We start from the raw sequence: 12,284 nt of genomic DNA, 5'->3' as shown, positions 1-12,284 counted from the left end.
AGCCCTAATTGTGATTTGGTAACCCGTTGCCGAATTACAGTTTGAGTTTGCGAATCGGTATTTGGAAGGAGTGGGTTTAGGATGTCCCTTCAAAATACCATTTTGCATTGGTAGGTATAAATGTTTTGTAACGGAAATGCGGTTACAAAACATTTACAATTTGCCACCAAAACCATGTTCAAATGGAAAGGGTCCCCCAGGGACCTCTTCGTGAATGGTTGAACAAACTTTTTTAGGAGCCTGGCAGTGGTCCAAAGGACCCACTGCCTCCTCTTAAAAATTGAAACGTAAACGTTTCATTTTTTCCTTTTTAAACACATTCTGTTTTCCTTGAAGGAAAACTGGCTTTGTTTAAAGTAATTGATTTCTTTAAAAGCAATCACAGACATGGTGGTCTGCTGACCCAAGCAGTCCACCATACTTGTGATGACAGCGAATCGGATTGGGTCTCAAATTGCAACCTAACTTATTAATGTTCACAAGGTAGGTCTATTTGCAACCCACTACGAATCGTTATTTGAGGAAAAAGGGCTAAAGAACCCCTTCGTACATTAGTGATAGTGATTACCAAATAGCGATTCGCAAATAATCGATATTTGATAATTGCCATTTGTTTTGTTCTTACTTCTAGCCCTTGGTTCAGGACAGCGCAAAGTATCTCTGCTTCCATCAGAGCTAGACTCTGAGAGGTAGGTAGCTCGTCTGAAAAGTAAGTGTCTCAGGATCAAAGAGAGATTTTAATCAGGTTTTGTGGGAGCTGTTCATGTAGCTCTGTTTCACAGACACCTACAATTTATTGTGGATTTCATCCCTGGACAGAAGTCACTTCTAGAATATACCTCAGAAAATTCTGTTATAAACAAATTGATCCCTTCATTCTCTGCATTCTAAGGCATCCAGGTTTCATTGCATTAATATATCTGAGCTCTCAGGCTTTGCAGATGTGTGTTAAAGACTTAATTTACTTCATTTACGCTCTATGCATGATAGATGGATTCCATAACACAATTATTTTATGTACTCATAGACAACCGAATGTGCTTAGGTCTGGAGACCTCTGGGTGGTTTAGGCTATTCTTCCTTGCGATACTTCAGGTGCCCTATGATGTGGCCTGTATTTTATGCCTCTTGTTTAAATTTGATTTTCCATAGAAGTGTTTATCCTTTGTCTGGATCCTAGAACGGGGCAAGCATTTCTCAAACCCATGTAAGCATACAACAGAATCAAAAATCATCCAGCCTGGGCACATTCATAGTCTACAGTTTATTGTCTTTCCTTAAAGGCCCTTACTGGCTCATATCCTATATATTTGCTAGATTGCCACCTCAAAGTTCCAGCTATGAATCTTTTTGAATCCTGGCCATCGCCAGAGTAGTCAAGTAGCAGGCTAATAGTTTGCAGTGAAAATGTAATTTTAAAGAAGCATTGGCAAAGCCAATATTTCTGGGTTGGCTGCCACGCTTTTGGCTTTTACCAAAGCTTGTTTTGTTTTGTCATGGTTTGTGCAAAACTTTACTGTTGAGGAAGCTGCATGGCTCTCAATAATCTAAAAAAATCAGATTGGCTTAAAGCAATAATACTTTCTGTCTCAAAAATAATACTTTGTCTTAGTTGTCCCTTGCACTGAAGGGAGCCACTTTGTGCATGGATGTGAGCCGTGTGGAAGGGCACAATGCCATCACTCACAGAGACATTAGCCACTGACTGAAGAGGGATGACCAATTGTCCCATGCTGTATGCTGTAGTGAGAGAAAGAAGAATGTGATTGACACAATGGATGACTAGGGCTCGCTGAAAGCATCTAGAAGTTTGTTATACATATGATTTTAGTAACCACAATGTCTTGGCTTATGCAAGACCTAAAAAAGCGACACTATTAAAATTGAGCCCTAATGTAGTTTACCACTAATTTACTTTACAACATGGTGTTTTTACATGAAAAAATATGTTAATTTGGTACATGTCTTTTTTGAACATTTTAGAAATACTATTTTTAAAAGGTATGTTAATTATTCTTTATTTATTGATCTACAGGCTGGGCTGAGGACAAGGGTTAGGGAAAGGGACATGTTTAAGGTATGTGTTAAGTTTAATGGTTTGGGCTACATATCAGGTTATGGTTAAATTTAGAAAAAGGATATGCTGAGGGCAAGGGACAGTTTATGAGAGATGGAGTAAGGGTTGGAGTTATGGTTAGTATAAGAGGTGGGTTAGAGTGAGGTTTAGGACTGAAGTTAAAGTTAGCATAAGAGATTAAGGTAAGGGAGAGAAATGGATTTAGGTTTAAGGTGTTCCGGTTACAATTGATGTTGGAGTTAAGGTTAGGTAGAAGTTAATAGTGAGCAACAGGCATAGGAGGTACATAGTCATTTTTGCCACCACAGTTTAATATTTCAAATCAAAATGAAAGTTAATCACAAAATATTTTCAGGACCTCGTATATTTACATTTTTGAATTCCGCACTTTTGCATGGAACCTTATAGTATTTTTAAGAAAGATTCAACAGTTATACAAACACTTGTTATGTGTATAACTGGTTACTCAACTCATATCAACCCAAAAAAAATCAAAGAAGCCTAAGGCAAACTCAGTCGGCACTTACTTAACCCCTTCCCCGCGGGGCTAATTCCCCAGCGGTGCGGGGGAGGGGGACCGCGAGCGGCGCCGCTGTGCTCCTGACGAGCTGAGCTCGTCATGCTACACAGTGGAGCTGTGCTCATGACGAGCTGAGCTCGTCACGACTCTGCCCACTCAATGGAACTCCCTGCACAGGAGGGGAATTATCTCCGCATAGGCGTTCCGCGGTGGTTATGACGAGCTCAGCTCGTCATGAGCGTCCAAAGGGTAAACATTAAAAAGCTAGCAAAGACGAGTTTTGTGATAATTAGACAGGTACACAAAACATGTGTATCAATAAAAAGTGTGTCTTTAAGCCTCTCAACTTTGATAAGGTCCTCTCATGATGGCTACAATGAAGGTTGAGTTCTGTGCAATGCCACCCTGTCATCTTGGCAAGATGTGATCAAGTTAGAAAACTGTTCATAATTTGAGAAAATGCCATACCAAATTGAGATGCTTCATATCTTCTACAGAGTGGATCAGTTGCTGTATCTTAGATCAGCCTATCAGAATGCTTGGAATAATGGTAGTAAATGATTATAAATGCTGCTTTCTCAGTTAAAGTTTGAAGAAGGGGCATGGACCAGACGTGGACAGTTAGTCTGTCTGTTTCTGTTGGGTGAGAATAGGGGCACTCATGCCAATAGCCGTATTGCCTCAATGGTGGTAAGCTTTAACATCTGTTAATGGCTGTTCTCATCATTATGCTCCCTCACTTTTGTTTCAAGCCCATAATTAGAGGGCCATAATTAGAAGACAGCTCCATCTGCAAAGTGCATTAACTGCTATTAATGCTCAGAGGAGTGGACAATAAGACTTAAGTATTGCACTACTTGTGCTTCCAGAGAATGTTATCGCTCTGCTGCCACTGACCAAACCCCGTTATTGAATAAGAATGCCCCAGAGCCCGCCTGTGATACAGCCTGTTGGTTGAGTGTAGAACTGCACTCTAGAATTTATTTATACACACCCCTCATGTAGGCAGTGGTTTCAGCCCTACGGTGCTGTGCTATAAATTTGCTTCTCTTGAGTGTTGATAACTGTGGTAGTGTTTCTTGTGTGAGGATCCTGTCACCCCTGACGTGAGTGCTCCCTAGATTTGGATAGCATTATCCGTTGGGTGTTCTAATATGTTTCAGCATATTTTTTCTCCCTTTTCCATCCTGAGTGTGACCCCACAGCTTATAGTATCACCCTCAAGTGTTGTAATTTCAAAAGTAAATCATGTTTATATTCTAGGTAGAGTTCATCTTTGCTAACATCATCTACATTTCAGAGGGTCAGGCCTTTCTCTTGAGTGTCCGAATTCTACCACTCAAATGTCCTGGGATGTTGTTCTGCTCTCATCACACAGGACATTGTTTGTGAAAGGTATGAGTTGTAAGCCATGATAGCTCTGCTGTCGTAATACTTGCTTGTTCTCACACAAAGTTATACCACACACTTCCCTTGAAGGATCTATGCATAGTAAATATATGCTGGGAAAATATGGGTGGGACATGTTTACTTTTATCTGTACTCTCTTTAATCCTTTACCCAATGCACTTCCAATCCCTTCCACTATACCCTGGGGTATTTTCACTTTTGTTTACTCACAAATTTCTTGAATTAATTATCGCCAACACATAGATGAAAGATTTGCCAGTTTAGCGCATAACGTTACGCTACACCCATTTCCCATGGTCCCAGAACATGCACAGTTAAGATTTGTACAATGCAATGTTGTGCACAACAAATGTATGCTGGGAAATGATGTTTACTATTACTTGTGGTCACAACATTGAACTGCCCCTTGAACCATTATGTTTTCCCTTTCATCAGACCGTGGGGCTTTATCACTTTGTCAATACGAGGTGTGCTGTTCCTAGCAGAAGGAATGGGCTCAGTACAGAAGGGGAGGGAATAGCTCCAATAAGGAGCAAGGGCCCTCGCACACCCCGGAGGGTGTCATGCTTCAGGGCTGGGCTGGGCTGGGTATGATCAGACGTGGATCACTGAAATATTATCGACGGTCACATTATCGACTAGCAATAATATCGTTGAATAATTATCGACGACAAAAATATCGACTTTGTATACTTATTACATAAAATACTAAAATATCGACTAAAAAATATCGAGTACTTAGAATATCGAGTACATAAATATCGTCTTATTAAATATCGACTACTAATATATCGTTGTTCATGAAATTACACCTAACACTACCAAAATATCGACTACTAAAATATAGAGTACAAAAATATCGTTTCAAAACAAATATCGAGTTATTTTTTGTCCCCTTTCATGTCTAAAATACCATATTAATCGTCTATAAAAGTCATTGCTCTATACAAAAAACATTTTACATATAATACCTGTTACTTTTATAACATTACTATTTATAATCATTTCCTATACATTATATTAAATTCGTTATATCATTTAAAATAGAATATTTACATGTAACTAAAATTATCATTATATTTTTATACTTACACATCTATTTTATTTTACAACTAACCTGCTTTAATGCGGAAACCACCACATACCACCATTCTCACATCAACAAACACACCAATTAACTTTAAAAAAATTCAAACTAGCCTATACAATTCTTCCTTTCATCCTACAACCAATCAAATCCAAGCACACAAAATACACATACTATAAAAGGGATAAATCCATTCTACCATTTGCTGCTGCTAACTCTATAGAAAGAAGATGCCAACACTCTGAAGATTTTGTTCCTGAACAAACATCTTTAAAGATCCAGCTCACTAGCTAATAATTCAAGTAAGTTACATTGCATTATTTAAAAATCTAAATTAGTAGTCTACTATTTTACTTATATCTCCTAACTCTTACACTTATGTAATTTTTATCTCCTCCTACTTTTCGAATAGAAACTACTACAAACAAAATCCTAATACCTGCTCCTATTTCTTCCCCTGCAAAATAAGATAGTAAGTATATATTAATGCTCTGTTCTACAACAACAGCTGTTTTTAAACACTATTTCACAAGATTCATACTTTATTTAAAACATTTTATTCACAGATATTCAGGGATTTTCCGATTTCAACACTACAAATGTATAAAACTACACTAATTAAACATGTAAGTATATATGTTTTTGTTAGTAAACAACCAACATTTAAAATGCTAGTTTCTAAACAACATATCTTGCATATTACATCTTCCATACAGATCCAATAAAAACATCCAACATCAACTATACCAAAAGACAAGACTACCCTTGTAAAAAATGTAAGTATACATCAATTTGTCTAAACCTTCAGAAAAAAAAAGAATCATGTTCCTAACACCATGTTATTTATTTTATATTTCCTCTACAGATATTGTGAATACATCATACATCTATTCTACCTACAGCAAAGAAAAGTACATATTTAGAAGTTAGTATACTTTTAAATATTTCCAAATACCCAACGGTTAAAACTAAATTTTATAATATGTGACATGTATTTATTCTATCTTCTCTACAGATCTAAACTTGACTACCTTGATGTACTCCACCAAATACTACAACTCAACAATTTAAACAAGTAAGTATATGTAATGTTGACATCAAATGTAGTACTAAGCAAATTGAACAACTGCTTTCTCCTAGGAAAAACGTGTGTTATGTATAAACATTAACTTAGCATTTCTATATTTTCATACCAACAGTAAATAAAGACATACATACAAGAAAGTCCTTCAAAATACAGTTCTGCATTTGTGATTACTACATTTAGTAAACGTAAGTATAAATAGAACATTAATTATGTTTGCACCACTAAGTAAAATATATGTTATTTGATTTTGTTTTTTTCTACTCTTTCCTAGAACAAGTAAAACAAAATGACAGAAGGTGCAGAATTTGTAATGTCACAAAAAAATAAATTACTGTTATGTTATATGGGTTATGTTTATAGTCAGGAAAGACAAAGTGGTAGAAAAGTTTTTGGGAAATGTACAAAATATTACTCAAACAAATGTTATGGAAGGGCTACTACAGAGGAAACTAATGTGCTATTTACCAGGGAACACAATCATCCCCCCAATGTCACAGAAATTGAAATAAGAGATGCTTTAGAAAGTATAAAGACTGCTAGCACACAAAGTGATAGACCAACAACACAAATCCTTAAAGAGGAACTGTTGAAAGTCCCAGCCCATGCTTCAGGTCAACTACCCTCTATTGACTCCCTAAAACGCACAATTGCATACACTAAAAGACGCACTTCCACAACTCCACCCAACCCAACTACTTTTGAGGAAATTATTATTTCACCAGAAATGTCCATCACACACAATAAAGACAAATTTATCCTTTTTGACAATGAAAGCAGTACAAACAGAATCATAATGTTTGCAACTGCAAGTAATTTAAGAAAAATCCAACAGTGTCCCCAATGGATGATGGATGGAACATTTAAACCATGCCCAAAACCTTTTTATCAACTCTATTCCATCCACGGGTTATACCATAACTATAACATCCCTTTCATTTACTGTTTGCTACCAAACAAACAGCAAAACACTTACACAGAAATATTAAATGTTCTAAAAAATGAAATCAATAATTATTTTCCAGAAAAAATAATTATTGATTTCGAATTAGCTATGATTAATAGCATTTTGAAAATATTTCCCCACACAGCAATCCAGGGTTGTTATTATCATTTCAATCAGAGCATATGGAGACATCTCCAAAAATCAACTTTAAGTATTTTGTATTCAACAGATAGCACCTTTGCCTATCAAATTAAAAAATTGATAGCACTGGCCTACGTTCCTGTTACCGATGTAGCGGAACACTATAATTTATTAATTGACAGCACATATTACAAGAGAAATGAAGATAAACTAACCCCATTACTGGATTATTTCAAAGATACTTGGGTGGGAAGGTTGCACAGATCTGGACATCGACGCCAACCCAAATTCCAAATCCCTTGGTGGAATGTCTATCTTAGTACTTTAAACCAAGAGGCAAAAACCAACAACAGTGTAGAAGGGTGGCATAATGCTTTCCAAGCTACCACAAGCAGAACAAGACCCACATTCCATAACCTACTACAAGCTTTGATAAAAGAACAAAGCTATCAAGAACTAAGAATGGACCAATCAGTGACCCAAATTGGTCCAAAACTAAGTAAACAAACTAAACAAATGTTCCGACTACTGCAAAGTCAAGTCACACTATACCCTACAACTAGAGGATTAGAATATCTGTCAATAATAGCTAAAACCCTACTATAAAAATGTCAACAAAATATACTAATATGTTCTTACAATAATGGTACATATAACAATCATAAACATTTGTAAACAATTATAAATAATACATATTTGTTTTACAAACTTAACAAAAATTTGGAAATTATTTCAGAACAAATATGCAATATTTATAATTACATCACACATACACATTACATAAAGATCGACATTTCCCACCCAATAAATAGAAATATAAAATTACTTACAATTGTTGTAGATGACAGAGACGTAATGAAGCAAAATACAATCCATACAATCCATAACAAAGTGAGAGAAATCCAATATGGGAAACCATCAAAAACCCGGAAATAATGTAAAAATAAAATAAACGCTCCAGGAAATCCCGAAAACAGTAGTGTGGACACTTTATTAATTAAAGTGATATACACACAACTTTAAAAAAAAACGTTGACGCATACCAATGTATCAATCCAATACGAAACCCTCAAAAAACCCGAAAAAAGGTAAAAATTAGTAAAAACCGCTCCTGGCAAACACGAAAAATAGGAGATACACGTAAAAATATAACCATAATAAGTCATACATTAGTATCTCCGAAAAAAAACACGCTTCCTTCCATGTAGTTTTCATGCGAGGAACAGGAACCTGTAAAAAAACATACATAACGAAACCCACCCACAAATAGGCCATAACATTTGTAAATACACTCACAATTAACTTTAACCATGTAAGAAAACATTTCCTAACAATTCAAATAACACTAGAACTAAAACATACACGACGCATCTCTAACGACGACATTACACCTAAACGCTACATAAACAATTCATACATACACTCAAAAACACTACACAGTTGGAATATACCCTCAAACATTACCACTCAGTCATAAATAATATATAAAATTTACCTTACCTTACCTCTCTCCACACGAAGCAACACCCAACCGCGAGCTTCTCCAGTCCTGAATGAAGCGCAATAACCTTACGTGGTAAAAAAGTAGTCCCCTTAAACCAATTTTGAGAAGGTATCATAAAAAATACAATGTTATAGTCTAAAAATATAATACATACACATTGTTATTGTAACAAATTAATACAGTAGACTCATTATAATTTAAACTGTTTAAAAATATTAAATTTATTTAATATTAATTAATATATAGTACTTAATATATATTAATAATATTAAATAAGTATGTAACACAAGAAATAATATATGTCAAAAATATTATTTTGTGTAAATTTATATGAAAAAATTTGTGTTTCTTTATAACTAAACATTATTTATTGTTTTGTATAATAACCATTTACTATATAAATAATGGCCTTAAATAATGTATTATTATTTCTCTGAATATATGTATGTCTTAAAATAAAAGATAAATGTTTAAGTTAATTAATTAATAATAATAATAATAATAAATACATTTGTTATTATTTTTATTAATTAATTATAAAAAATTTATAATAATGTCTAAGTATTATAAAAGTATATAATTGCATAAATAATCTTTTACCAATACCAGATATTATTATTAAACATATTATTCCCCTTTACAGTTAATAATTGTACAACATAATTTATTTATATGTAAAATTTAAAAACAACATTGTCATAAATATGTGTAAAAAATGTGTTAATTTGTATTTCCATATCTTGAGCAAATATAATAAATGTCATGTTACTGTATACAAATGTAAATATTAAAATTAAATATTTAATAATATTAATATATAATATTAACATTATTAAATATAAATGGTAGAAACAAAAAAATTACTGGTATTTTATTTATTTCAATAGAAATACTTGTAACAGAAAGTGATTGATAATAAGATTTAGTTTTGACATAAAAACATGTTGTGAAAAATTATTGTTTGACAAAATAAAACATGTACATAAATGATGATGTATTATTCTGCAAATACAACATTTCCAAAAATGATTATGTTATATTTGATAGTGATTGTATTGTATTACACATGAAAAATAAAAAAAAATGTAATAAAGATTTGTGAAAACATCCATTTTGCATTGTCTTGTAATATAAGAACACACTAAATAAATTTATATGCAAATGTGCTGGACACTGACCAATTAATAATTGCTATTCCTACTCCACCCAAAGTATTATCAGAGAAGTTGCTGGACAGTGACCAATTATTATTTACTATTCCTACTCAAGTGAAAATAATATCTGGAAAGGTGTTGAAGACTGACCATTTATAAATTTGAATAGCTACTTTAGTATAATGTTATTGTGTAAAAATTGTCAAATATTTATATATATTGTATAAATATTATAAACATATTATTTGCGTATATTTTTAGCTGAGTACTTCAAAAAAATATTATTAGCATAAAAAATAGCTACTATTAGTCACTCCTAAATTTCAAATATTTGTAATATTTATTAAAAAAATTCTCACACTTCATATACCCAAACACACCCTGAACCCTAAAAATACCCCTTTACCCTAAAACTAAAAAGTGTCCATGATCTCAAAAATATACTCCTTTACCCAAGAGCAAGAAACTGACCCTGAACCCTAAAAATACCCCTTTACCCAAAAACTAAAAACTGACCCTGAACCCAAAAAATTCTCCTTTAGCCAAAAACAGAAAACTGACCCTTAACCCTAAAAACATACACCTTTACCCTAAAACTGTAAACTAACCCTGAACCCAAAAAAATCTCCTTTACCCAAAAACTGAATACTGACCCAGAACCCTAACAAATACCCCTTTATCCAAAAAACCAAAACTGACCCTGAACCCTAAAAATTCCCCTTTAGCCAAAAATTTAAAACTGACCCTGAACCCAAAAAATACCCCTTTACCCAAGAACTGAAAACTGACCCTGAACCCAAAAATATACCACTTTACCCAAAAACTGAAAACTGACCCTGACCCATTAAATATAGCCCTTTACCCAAAAACTGAAAACTGACCCTGAACCTACAAATATACCCCTTTACCCACAAACTAAAAACTTACCCTGAACACTAAAAATACCCCTTTACCCAAAAACTGAAAACTGACCCTGAACCCTAAAAATTCCCCTTTAGCCAAAAATTAAAAACTGAACCTGAACCCAAAAAATACCCCTTTACCCAAGAACTGAAAACTGACCCTGAACCCAACAATATACCCCTTTACCCAAAAACTGAAAACGGACCCTGACCCATTAAATATAGCCCTTTACCCGAAAACTGACCCTGAACCTACAAATATACCCCTTTACACACAAACTAAAAACTTACCCTGAACACTAAAAATACCCCTTTACCCAAAAACTGAAAACTGACCCTGAACCTTACATATACCCCTTTACCCACAAACAGAAAACTGACCCTGAACCCAAAAAATACCCTTTTACCCACAAACTGAAAACTGACCCTGAACCTACAAATATACCCCTTTAACCACAAACTAAAAACTTACCCTGAACACTAAAAATACCCCTTTACTCAAAAACTGAAAACTGACCCTGAACATTACATATACCCATTTACCCACAAACTGAAAACTGACCCTGAACCCACAAAATACCCTTTTACCCACAAACTAAAAACTGACCCAGAACCTTAAATATAGCCCTTTACCCACAAACTGAAAACTGACCCTGAAACATAAAAATACCCCTTTACCTAAAGAGAAAACACTGACCCAGAACATAAAAATTCCTCCTGTACCCAAATGTAAATAATATTATTTAATTAACTATTAATGATTTATTAACTATAAATAATAAGTTAATATATTAGCTAAGTAACTGTAAATAATAGAATGTAATTATTTTTATTAATATTCACAAACAAATATTTAATACTGACAAATTATTAAATGCATTTTTTTTGTAATTAATTATTGAATTAAATAAATATTATTAATTATAAAAAAATTATTTACAAATGAGAAATATGTACCAAAATATATGATTTAATTAACAAAATTATATTTAATAGTTACCAATTAATTTATAATTAAAATTTATAAGAAACATCATAATTAATTAATAATTTTAAATTACTCCCCACCCTTATCCCCTATTAACCCAACATCCCGCTCCTAAACATTAAGTACAATTTATACCAATAACAACGATGAAAATATCTTAGCACATTAACTGTAATTAATGTCATGTAATTATGAAATATTTTTTACCCAATAATGTAACAAACTATAACCAATTTTATATATATAACAATTACTCTAAATAATGTAATAAACTAATTAATATATATTATTTACCAATTAATTAGTAATGCACAAATTAAACTAAATTAGATTAATTAATTAACTAATTAATAATATTTATTTTCCAATTAACTAATTAATAATAATTAATTACCAATTATTTACTACTTAAAATTTTATTACCAATTATATTAATTAAAAAACTAAATAATATTATTCAATTTCCAATTA

At 33.1% G+C, this 12,284-nt stretch overlaps 1 protein-coding gene across 3 annotated transcripts in view; it reads left to right on the top strand.

The window, feature by feature from the left end:
* The window catches only part of NCKAP5 (NCK associated protein 5), a 768,214-nt gene that overhangs the window by 411,744 nt on the left and 344,186 nt on the right, over positions 1–12,284 (top strand). The window lies entirely within an intron of this gene.

The sequence above is a fragment of the Lissotriton helveticus genome, chromosome 3_1 (assembly GCF_964261635.1).
Source record: "Lissotriton helveticus chromosome 3_1, aLisHel1.1, whole genome shotgun sequence".
Lineage (NCBI taxonomy): Eukaryota > Metazoa > Chordata > Amphibia > Caudata > Salamandridae > Lissotriton > Lissotriton helveticus.
This window is presented reverse-complemented; position numbering and strand designations above follow the sequence as displayed.